The sequence below is a fragment of the Schistocerca serialis genome, chromosome 9 (genome assembly GCF_023864345.2).
Source record: "Schistocerca serialis cubense isolate TAMUIC-IGC-003099 chromosome 9, iqSchSeri2.2, whole genome shotgun sequence".
In the NCBI taxonomy this organism is placed as follows: Eukaryota; Metazoa; Arthropoda; class Insecta; order Orthoptera; family Acrididae; genus Schistocerca; species Schistocerca serialis.
In genome coordinates this window covers 306,128,791-306,139,678 of record NC_064646.1, presented here as the reverse complement: position 1 = coordinate 306,139,678, position 10,888 = coordinate 306,128,791, and positions in this window count along the sequence as shown.

The following is a 10,888-nucleotide window of genomic DNA, read 5'->3' as shown; positions in this document are numbered from 1 at the left end:
TGAATAGATCACACAAAAACATATAATACTCCTACCTTAAATAATTTACAAACAGTGTTCATGTGATTAATTATGTAGCTATGAATTATATTACAAAGAAATCGAGATAAGGAAAAAGAAAATAGCAACAAAATGAGAGGAAATATACATGTGTAAAATAAATTATTGTCAAAGTTTGTGCAAGTAAGCAAAAAATCCGCAGATACCCTTAAACGTTCTCTATAACAATATGCATCACAGACTTGTAATATTATTAGTAATAAATATTGACTCTAATGGGATTTTCACAAGAAACTGGTGGGTTTTGGGTAGGGACAGACTATATTCTAAGACAACAACCACAAAATGAAATAAACAGGACACATAGGAAAAGTAAGGCGAACGTTAAGAGGAAATCAGCAGAAAGCAACTCAGGGACCTAAAAGAAAACGCACTACACAAGTATATATGTCAATTCTGGTTGTCATTTCCGAGGTTTGTTATTTATCGCTCTTTTTCAGTAGTACAGGAAATGATACCACTCAATTAAATCCTTACTGAATCATCAGTCCACACATAATGGAAATGACAAAAAATAATGGAACATGCAACCAATAGTTAGAGCGATGCCACATACGAAAATTCTGAAAGAATTCACACTACTCTCCTAGTGCCAAGATGCGAAAACTAACAACCCTCAGAATCAGTAACTATTTGTCGATTCCAAGATTTATTATTTTGGAAATAGGCATGTGCAGGAGCCTGTTGTACGACTTCTATTTTTGCTGCTGCTCTCTGAACTACTGCAGAAAACAGTAGCTGGTTTTTTACTACTGCAATAAATACGAAACCTTGGAATTGTTACCTTAATTGTTTTTTGGGTTTCCACAGTAGATATGCATCTTAGTTTGTTATACGATATTTGGTTTTGTTGTTGCCTTCTGTACTGCTGTTATTGCAGTAGGTGTGTACTACGAATTCTTTAAGATTTTTCATATTTGGTATCGCTGTAATAGTCGATTCTACATTCCATTATTATGTGTCATTTGCATTAGGTGTGGATTACTAATTGGCTAAAGATTTAAGTGTATGATATAGGGGCTTTGTAACAATGTATAAATGCAGTAACCAGCAATTCTTGAAACCAATAGCAAGAAATACCCAACTGTAGCTACTTATTCCTTGTTTCACTATTTTTCACATTCGTGCACAGAGTAACACCAAAAACTAGAAATGTAAAGTGAAAGCATTACAGAAATATATTGAAAATATAAGAGACATCAGAGTTGGCTAGTAGAATTCAATAGGTGAAAACTATTTGTCAGTTACAAGGTTCTTTAGTGTTCACAATAGTACAGACTACAAATCTAAAAAGAAACATCGTAAAACAGATCAGTGCACACACCAACTACAAAACCACAGAAAGGGATCTGTAACTAGAACTGGCCTCTATTGGTCAGTTCAGGTCATCAATTACAAGGTTTGTTATTTTCTGCAGTAGAAAGAAGATCAACACCATAAGTAGGTATCAGAAAAGAAAATAATTCACACATGCTGCAAAAAATATATATACGTTACAAAAACCTACGAAACATGCAACTCCAAAGGAGTGAATGGTCAAGGCTGCCAACAAGAACAGAAAAATCACTGAAAATATAATGAGAATGAAAACGGTTCAAATATTAACACAATATATAATAAATAAAATGATGAAACACATTTATGGAAAAACTAAATCCTATGCTTAAAAGAAGTCCCTCCCCTGTTTCCATAATAGCTGCAACCAACAATCTGAACCAAGCAATGCAAACTCTCCCTCCAATAGAAGCCAGCAAAACCAATGGAAATGTTCCGAATCACAATCAAGCCACAACATACCTGCCAAGTAACCAAAAAAACAACCAAACACCCAACCATGTGAAATGGATAAAAGAAAACATAAAACATAAACTGAAAAGAAAAAATTGAAAAACAGAAAATCCTCCCACACTAAACTAACAGCATACAGTCTTAAACATTTTCATGAAGGTTTGAAATATACAAAACCTGTGGGAAAAGCTATCCCACCAACAACTGTCACCCAAATGCCCCTGCAGTACAGAATATCTCGTCTTACCCCTCCCAACATCAGACTTTATAGCCCACCAATACCCCTCAGTCGTATAAGTACATGCACAAGTCTTATAATTGTTAAACTGTATGTTGCGTTTTACTGCCAAATGGAACAGAATATTCATAACAAAAACAACAGGTGAGCATAACTATGATTTGCTAACTCAGCTTCAACATTTTGAACCAACTACCTTTTCTACAGCTCACTGTAAGTTCTCCTGTCTCCATCTCCATATATGTTCATCTGAAGACCTCGCAGAAGACACTTTTGTAAAAGTCATATATATGTCACGTATGTGACATTTACAAAATTCATCTAGCGCACTGAATATCTGTAAAAATTTCATACATGGCTCTTGAACTACAATTTTTAACCGTGACATTTCCATGTTGTAGAGAATTGACTCATCACTGCCAGGAAAAAAACGGCAAAACTAAACCGGAAGAATATCAATATAATACTACTTTTACACATACATTATATCACAAACAAAATAATAGGACAGTCTCAAAATGCAACTACTTTTAAGGACTTCAAACACGAGCGACAGCTTGCAGCAATCCTTCACTATGGTTGAGCACTCACTTCGTATGTTGACTGGTCGCTTATCACACAGAAAGCAGTATGATGGATTGTATGCACTTCATGCATGTAATATGACTGCCTGACAGATTAACAGCGATGTGTGGCAATTGGCTGCAACTTTTTTCTGTATATTAAATGTGGTTGAACAGTATTGTTTCGTTTTGGTTTGTCCATGTTGAGGAAGATTTTACTTTAGCAGTTATAGTTATTCAGAGACCATAAACTACAATGAAAAGTAAAATGGAGGCCAGAGCTGCGATTTATATTCTGGTGTAAAATAATAAACGCCCTCTGAATTTTGCAGTGATTAGCATTTTGAAGCTTGTTCTGTGGAAGCAGAACTGACTGGAGATTCATACCAACAGTCACAACACACTGTGCCCAGTGTTTCATGCTGATTTTTGTCAGTGGAGCCCAGATATAAAGTTAATAAACATTAGAACATTAGAACTGTTGTTGTATAACATTTGTTTTTATATTTCGTGCCAGAGGAAAGGAATGTTACATCTTTCAACAGCTTTCTTCACCTTCATGTACCACAGTATAATGACAAGCTGAGTTTTGCGCCTATCTGTTGTTTCATCTGACAGCACAGAAACAAAAGTTGCAGCATTAATAATGTTAATCAGTTCTTCAATGTAAACTTGAGATATACCATCTAAAAGTTCATTTTGTATATTGTGTGACTGATAGTTACAGATGGATGTACACAGCTGTTTAAGTGTTCATCTTATACTTTGCACCAGGACACTTAATGCTAACTCATATGTTCCACAAAACAATCTACTATGCTGTTTAATATATATATATATCCTTTTATCTAATTCATTGAGTATATTGATTGACATTTTATACACTGAATCACACTGAGTAGCAATCTTAATGGAGCCAAACATTTTGTATTTGCTAACATTTTTTATATGTAGTCAACTTTCCTCATATGTTTTAATTTGATCACTGAAATGCTTTAGATCTCAGATCTGACAATTGTAAGCAATCCTTCAGCAGGAAATAACACATAATACTACCAAAATAACTTTTGTTTCTCTTCACTCACTGTTAACCACGACTTTTTGTAGAACCTTCTTTTCATCAAGTTGAGACATTAAGAAACCTACTTAAAGGGATTTTTAGCTAATAATTTGCTTCATTAATTATAAAATTACTGTATGCATGTTTGAGTTTCAACTACACAACTCCAGAATGCGAATCATTACGTATATATAACCATTTTTGCTGTTTACAATATTTCCTATTGATGTACAAGAAGGTGATATGAAAATACGGGCTAGAGACCCAAGCTGGCTGGCCCCATATAGTGTGTACAGGTGTGGACAAATGGAAGAGTTACAAAATAACAGAGACAGCAAGGTTCACTGAGGGGCAGGTAAGAAGGGGGGTTTTGTGAGCTGATCTGTCCACTGGTCCCAGTCTAAATGGCCCCAAGCATCACTATGGCAAGGGACGACGTGGAGAAAGGAAAACGTCTTGGTCATGTCATGAGAGAAGGCTATGGAGCTGGAAGTGTGGAGCGAATAGGGGCCACCAGGCGCTAGCCCTCGTCTGAATGGGGTGGGAAAGGATGTGGAAGGATGGGCTGAGGAGGGATTGACGGAGAAGTAGCATGATGACCTGGCCTCACTACAGGCAGCTCAGAATAAAATTGTGCATATCAGCTATGTCTGTAAACAATAGTACACCAAACTCGTGTTATAGTCTAATCATACTCTAAGTATTTGATATAATTCTGACAAATATGTAGAATAAAGTTATATCAGGTTTGGACGGGCCAGGCTCCTCTGGCTCTTATGAATGATCCATTCCTGCTGTGCTCCATTTGTTTGATTTAGTTTATGAAATAGTCACACATATTATCAAAGTTTTTAACTTCTGAACAGAATGATGTTCCATAATATTATCATAAGTGAACATTTTAATTTAAATATTCAAGCAAATCTATCACACCTATACACTCAAATCCCTTCTCATTTAATCTTGTCTAAATCTTCTTCTTACATTTTGTAACAAGAGTTATAGTAATAAGCAGTGTTGCTATTGACAACATTTCTAGAAACACGACGACATTCCAGAACAAATTGTGTACTATAACTGTAGGACAAACGAATGAAAAAGAAATTGAAAACTAATAAACGAAAAACGAATTGTTTTAGCATACTGGCAAGGTTATCGCTACCCACTTGGCGCTAGTAAAAAATATAATATATTCTGTGAAGTTATTCGCAGCTCCAAAAAAGTTTAAAATCAAGTTTAATAAATTACAATGCCCATTCCTTTTTTTTTTCAGATATTCATGGGGATTGTATATCAACTGCAACAGATGCTGAACTTAGCAGTTCATTTTCTGTAGCAGAACTTCTCATTATACTGGTTGAAATTGCTTGGCAAGTTGCTTGTGTGTGGTGGCACAGGCCACCCTACACAACACAGAGTCTTCAATGCGACAATACCGTGCAGCTGTCAACCAGACGGCTGGGCATGTATGGGCGTCTCGTTGTGGATTAAAAATAACTCTCTAACACATCCAGCTGCGCATTTAAGACGTGTACACAAGAGTAAATCAATGATAACTTCCCATTTAAATATCTTCAAACGTAAATTTAACAAGTGTTGAAAATTATGAAAAACGGTAACTGAACACTGTGCACAATGCAAAAATCTAGTTCTGTATATGACAGAGCCTGACATAGACTCATACATAAATTCAAGACTTTGAGTAACATATGTGCATATTACGAATCAGTAATACTGTTCCCATTCAAATGTGTAAGAACGGACTTTAAAAAAAATGAAGAAAATTATGATATATGAAAACTAAACGTTGCGCAGCTGTAAAACTAATTTAGCACGCAATATATGATATACACAAACATAACACGTTAAAAACAATTTTTCCCTGGCAACAAATCTAAAAGATGTCAAATTGCGATCAACAACCTGGAGTTTCCATTGCTTGCTCTAAAGCCATCATGTATTAGACATAAAATACACAAAGTAATATGTAATGTTATTATACTATCACTTAATTCAGTGAAATTTCAGTATGTTTCTTCAGTGTGAACAGTAAGATGTCTGGTTTGACAAAGAACACTCTGGTGATGAGCTATTTTGGTAGATTCATTCCAGGTGCTCGTATATCAAGAAGAAATTGGTCAAAGAAAAATCTAAAAAAAATATGGGATACGAGAAAATATGCATAATGTGAACACATTTTCAGCGTTTTAAACTTTTTGTGGTAGGATAAAGATTTGTATGGCTTTGTTTGATACTGGTATATACTTCATTTTATGGTTACTTGCCGCCTCAGTTTCTTCATCAGAAAAGTAACAGGTAAAAATAGAAGAATTAGGTATGGGATTACTTGAACGAAGGTTTATATGACTTATTTTAAGCTGAACTGTGTAAGGAAGAAATAATTTTACAATAGTCAATCTTCACAGTTGTTTAAATTTATGGAATTCTTTACACTAATAACTTGTAGAAACATAATGTATCGTTTCTTACAGTATAGTTTAGCTCCTCATTTCCTAAAATCTAATTTTCACACATGTCTATAAAGCTTTTATAACTTTTTTCAAGCCACCTTTTTCTCTTACGAAAATCTTGATCTCGTTACTGTATTCTTTCTTTATGGTTTTTTAGACTCTGTTTCTTGTTGGTTTTTATTAAATAATGTAGGGGATCAGAAAAAAATCTTGGAACTGTTCTTGGGCACTTCTGCTCCTTTGCCTGAGAAGTACTAATTGTTATTAATGTCCTCTTTAAAATGTTTTTCAGAGGCCATGGATCTCTTGGAAATTATTTAGCTTCTACTCTGAATTGTTCTATATGTGTCTCTATCTGTAGAGAAAGGAAACCTACAATGTAGCTCTTATCCCTTCTGTAATGACAACTGCTTGTATATACTGGGATAATGTATCTGTATGGCATCTACAAAATGTTATTTACGGGATAATAATACATGTAAACTGTCTGTAACATACAAAATGTTACTAATGTGTTTGTTGTTGTTGTGGTCTTCAGTCATGATGGTTCAAAAAATGGTTCAAATGGCTCTGAGCACTATGGGACTTAAAATCTGAGGTCATCAGTCCCCTAGAACTTAGAACTACCTAAACCTAACTAACCTACGGACATCACACACATCCATGCCCGAGGCAGGATTCGAACCTGCTACCATAGCAGTCACGCGGTTCCAGATTACAGCGCCTAGAACTGCATGGCCACCGCGGCTGGCTTCAGTCCTGAGACTGGTTTGATGCAACTCTCCATGCTACTCTATACTGTGCAAGCTTCATCATCTCCCAGTACCTACTGCAGCCTACGTCCTTCTATTTATTTATTTTTTTATTTATTATCATCCCAATGATCACATTTGTGATATAGGATTTGTCAGGGTACATTTTAACAACTATATAATATCTTTACAAAATTTGTATCTGTGCTGAATTCATATTAATTTATCTTATGTTTAATACAATATACAACTAATAAGTGTTTTTATAACATAATTTATTATGCACTGATGTAATTTCATTTGTCACGTTAACTTAAACATATATTTTATACAGTTGCGCAGAGATATTCGCTTATGCTGTAATAGCATTTGTCTAGCATGTGGTTCTTTAGAACAGTTTTAAATTTATCCTCATTTTCCAGCTCTTTGGTATGTTTTGGTAGTGCATTAAAAAGTTTGATGCCTTGATTACATACACGTTTCTGGCTTCGGGTCCTTGTTACAGCTTGTATGTGGAGATCTTTACATTGCAGTGTATCGTAATTATGGAAGTCTGTATTGGCTTTCATTTTGTCCTGATTTCTTTTGATCACCAACAGTCATTTCAGAATGTGTAATGATGGAATTGTTAAAATTTTCAATGCTTTAAAAAGGGGCCTACAATGTGTTTGAGGTGGGCTGTGGGTCATCATTCGAATAGCATGTTTTTGTAATTTGAAAATCTCATTTAGACGACAATTTGTTTTTCCCCAGAATACGATCCCATAGGATGCAATGGACTGAAAATAGCCAAAATATACTAATCTGGTACAGTCATTACTACAAACTCTTGAAATTATTCTAAGCACAAAACATGCTGAATTTAGTTTTAGTGCTAAGTTCACCACATGGTCCTTCCAATTAATCTTCTCATCAATATGCATACCCAGGAATTACTTGGAATTATGGTTGATAAAAGACTATCTTGGGATGGACATATCAATTACTTACCTAACAAACTTGCACGAGTTCTCTTTCAGCTATATAAATTAAGAAAAAAAAGTCAGCAAGAGTATGCTGCCACAATCTAATATGTACTGACAAGACCAATTGTACGAAACCATACAAAAATATTGATAATAAATAAATATTATTTTCGGCGTAAGCGTTCAATACAACAATCACACAATCTAATCTGGTCGGGACATAAGAAGACTTCACTTTTTACGAAACGTGTTGTCCGTGGTGTTTTCAAGGCCATGGTCAGGAATATTTCTATTAATATGCAGCTCTTTTACTCTTATTTTGGCGAAATACATATACGCTGCCACACTGAGCTGTTATAAGAATCGCACGTGTCAAAACAAACCACTAGCTGACGACAGTTAAGAATCTCGAACGTTCGTAATAGTCGATAGGTGTGTTAATCGACTAAAGCGTATATACGTCATATTGACGTCACATCATATCCAGGTTGGGTGAACTTAGCATCCTCCTTTACCGTGTAACTGTTTATACACACTTCGACATGCGACGCCATCTTGAATCTGCTTAGTGTATTCATCTCTTGGACTAACGTGTTTTGTCATGTAATATGTTCTGCCTCTTCACACTGTCTTTTAATATCATTTATATAATAACAAATCAGTATGAAAACTCGCCTTTACAAATAGATCAACGGTCTTTGGACGTCTAGGGAAAACATTTTACTAGATCAGGTTATCTAACATTCAGAAAGTGCATGCACTCAGCGACTGTTAAGTGACTTATAAATTATAGAGAACAGCAACCAGTCGTCCTTTTTTACAGTTTACTACGCAAATCCAGTGTTTTGCTAGTAGTATTCAAAGAACTGTGACTGACGCCCAAACAACAGGGACTTACATGCATTGAGAATAGAAAATAGTGCATTGAGAATGGCTAGCTACTAGTCGAAATCTGGATTTGCGTAGTAAAATCTAAAAAAGGTCGACTGATTGCTGCACTCTAAAATTTATAAGTTATATAGTTTACTAGGTGTTGCATATTTTATTTATTTATTTACACATTTAGTTCAGTAGGACCAAATTGAGGAGCAAATCGGCAAGGTCATGGAAGTGTCAGAACATGAAATTACAACATAAAAGTGATTACAGATAAAAATAAAATGATTATGAATCCGAAAAAAGTCAATACATAGGTTTAAGTAATAGCAATCAACAACACAACAAGAATCAGCTTAAATTTTTTAAGGAACTCCTCTACAGAATAGAAGGAGTGACCCGTGAGGAAACTCTTCAGTTTCGATTTGAAAGCGCGTGGATTATTGTTAAGATGTTTTAATTCGAGTGGCAGCTTATTGAAAATGGATGCGCCTGTATACTGCACACCTTTCTGCACAAGAGTTAAGGAAGTCTGATCCAAATGCAGGTTTGATTTCTTCCGAGTATTAACTGAGTGAAAGCTGCTTATTCTTAGGAATAAGCTAATATTGTTAACAAGAAATACTAGTAAGGAATATACATATAGAGAGGCCAAAGTCAAAATACCCAGACTCATAAACAGGAGTCGACAACAGGTTCATGAACTTACACCACTTATTGCCTGAACTGCCCACTTCTGAACCAAAAATATCCTTTTAGAATGGGAAGAATTACCCCAAAATATGATACCAAATGACATAAGCGAACAAAAGTAAGCAAAGTAGACTAATTTTCTTGTCGAATGATCACTCACTTCACATACCATTCGAATAGCAAAAATGGCAGCATTAAGTCTTTGAACAAGATCCTGAATCTGGGGTTTCCATGACAGTTTACTATCTAGCTGAACACCTAGAAATATGAGCTGTTCAGTTTCACTAATCATATGCCCATTCTGTGAAATTAAAGCGTCAGGTTTTGTTGAATTGTGTATCACAAACTGTAAAAAATGAGTCTTACTGTGCTTTAGTGTTAGTTCATTTTCTACAAGCCATGAGCTTAGGTCATGAACTGACTATTTGAAACCGAGCCAGTGTTGCACACAACATCCCTTACTACCAGACTAGTGTCATCAGCAAACAGAAATATTTTAGAGTTACCTGTAATACTGGAGGGCATATCATTTATATAAATAAGGAACATGACTGGCCCCAACACTGATCCCTGGGGCACCCTCCACTTGACTGTACCCCACTCAAACCCCACATCACAGCCATTCTCACCATTGTGTATAATGACCCTTTTCTGTATGTTGCTAAAATAACAGGTGAACCAATTGCGAGCTGCTCCTCGTATTCCATAATGGTCCAACTTCTGGAACAATATTTTGTAATCAACACAATCAAATGCCTTAGTTAAATAAAAAATATGCCTAGTGTTCGAAACCTTCTGTTTAACTCATCCAGTACCTCACAGAGAAAAGAGAATTTAGCATTTTCAGTTTTAAACGACTTCTAGGGCCGAACTGTACATTTGATATCAAATCATGTGATATCAAATGATCAGTTATCCTTTTCGATTATTTTAGCAACCACTGATGGCAAAGAAATAGGCCTAAAAATGTCTACATTATCTCTTTCTCCCTTTTTTATAAAGAGGCTTTAGTGCCGAGTACATTAATCATTCAGGAAACTGACCATTCCTAAAGGAAAAATTACAAATATGGCTAAACACAGAGCTAACTTGTGCAGTACAGTACTTTAATATTCTCTAGGCACTCCATCATATCCATGAGAGTCCTTAGTCTTCAGTGATTTAATTACTGACTCAATCTCCCCCTTGTCTGTATCACAGAGGAGTATTTCAGACATGAATCTCAGAAAGGCATTTGCCAAGAAAGTTACATGATTCCCTGTAGAAACTAAATGTTTAATTTATGTACCAGCAATACTCAGAAAATGATTGTTAAATACTGCACATATATCTGATTTATGAGTAACAGAAATATTTTTGTCCGCAGCTCGTGGTCTCGTGGTAGCGTTCTCGCTTCCCGAGCACGGGGTCCCGGGTTCGATT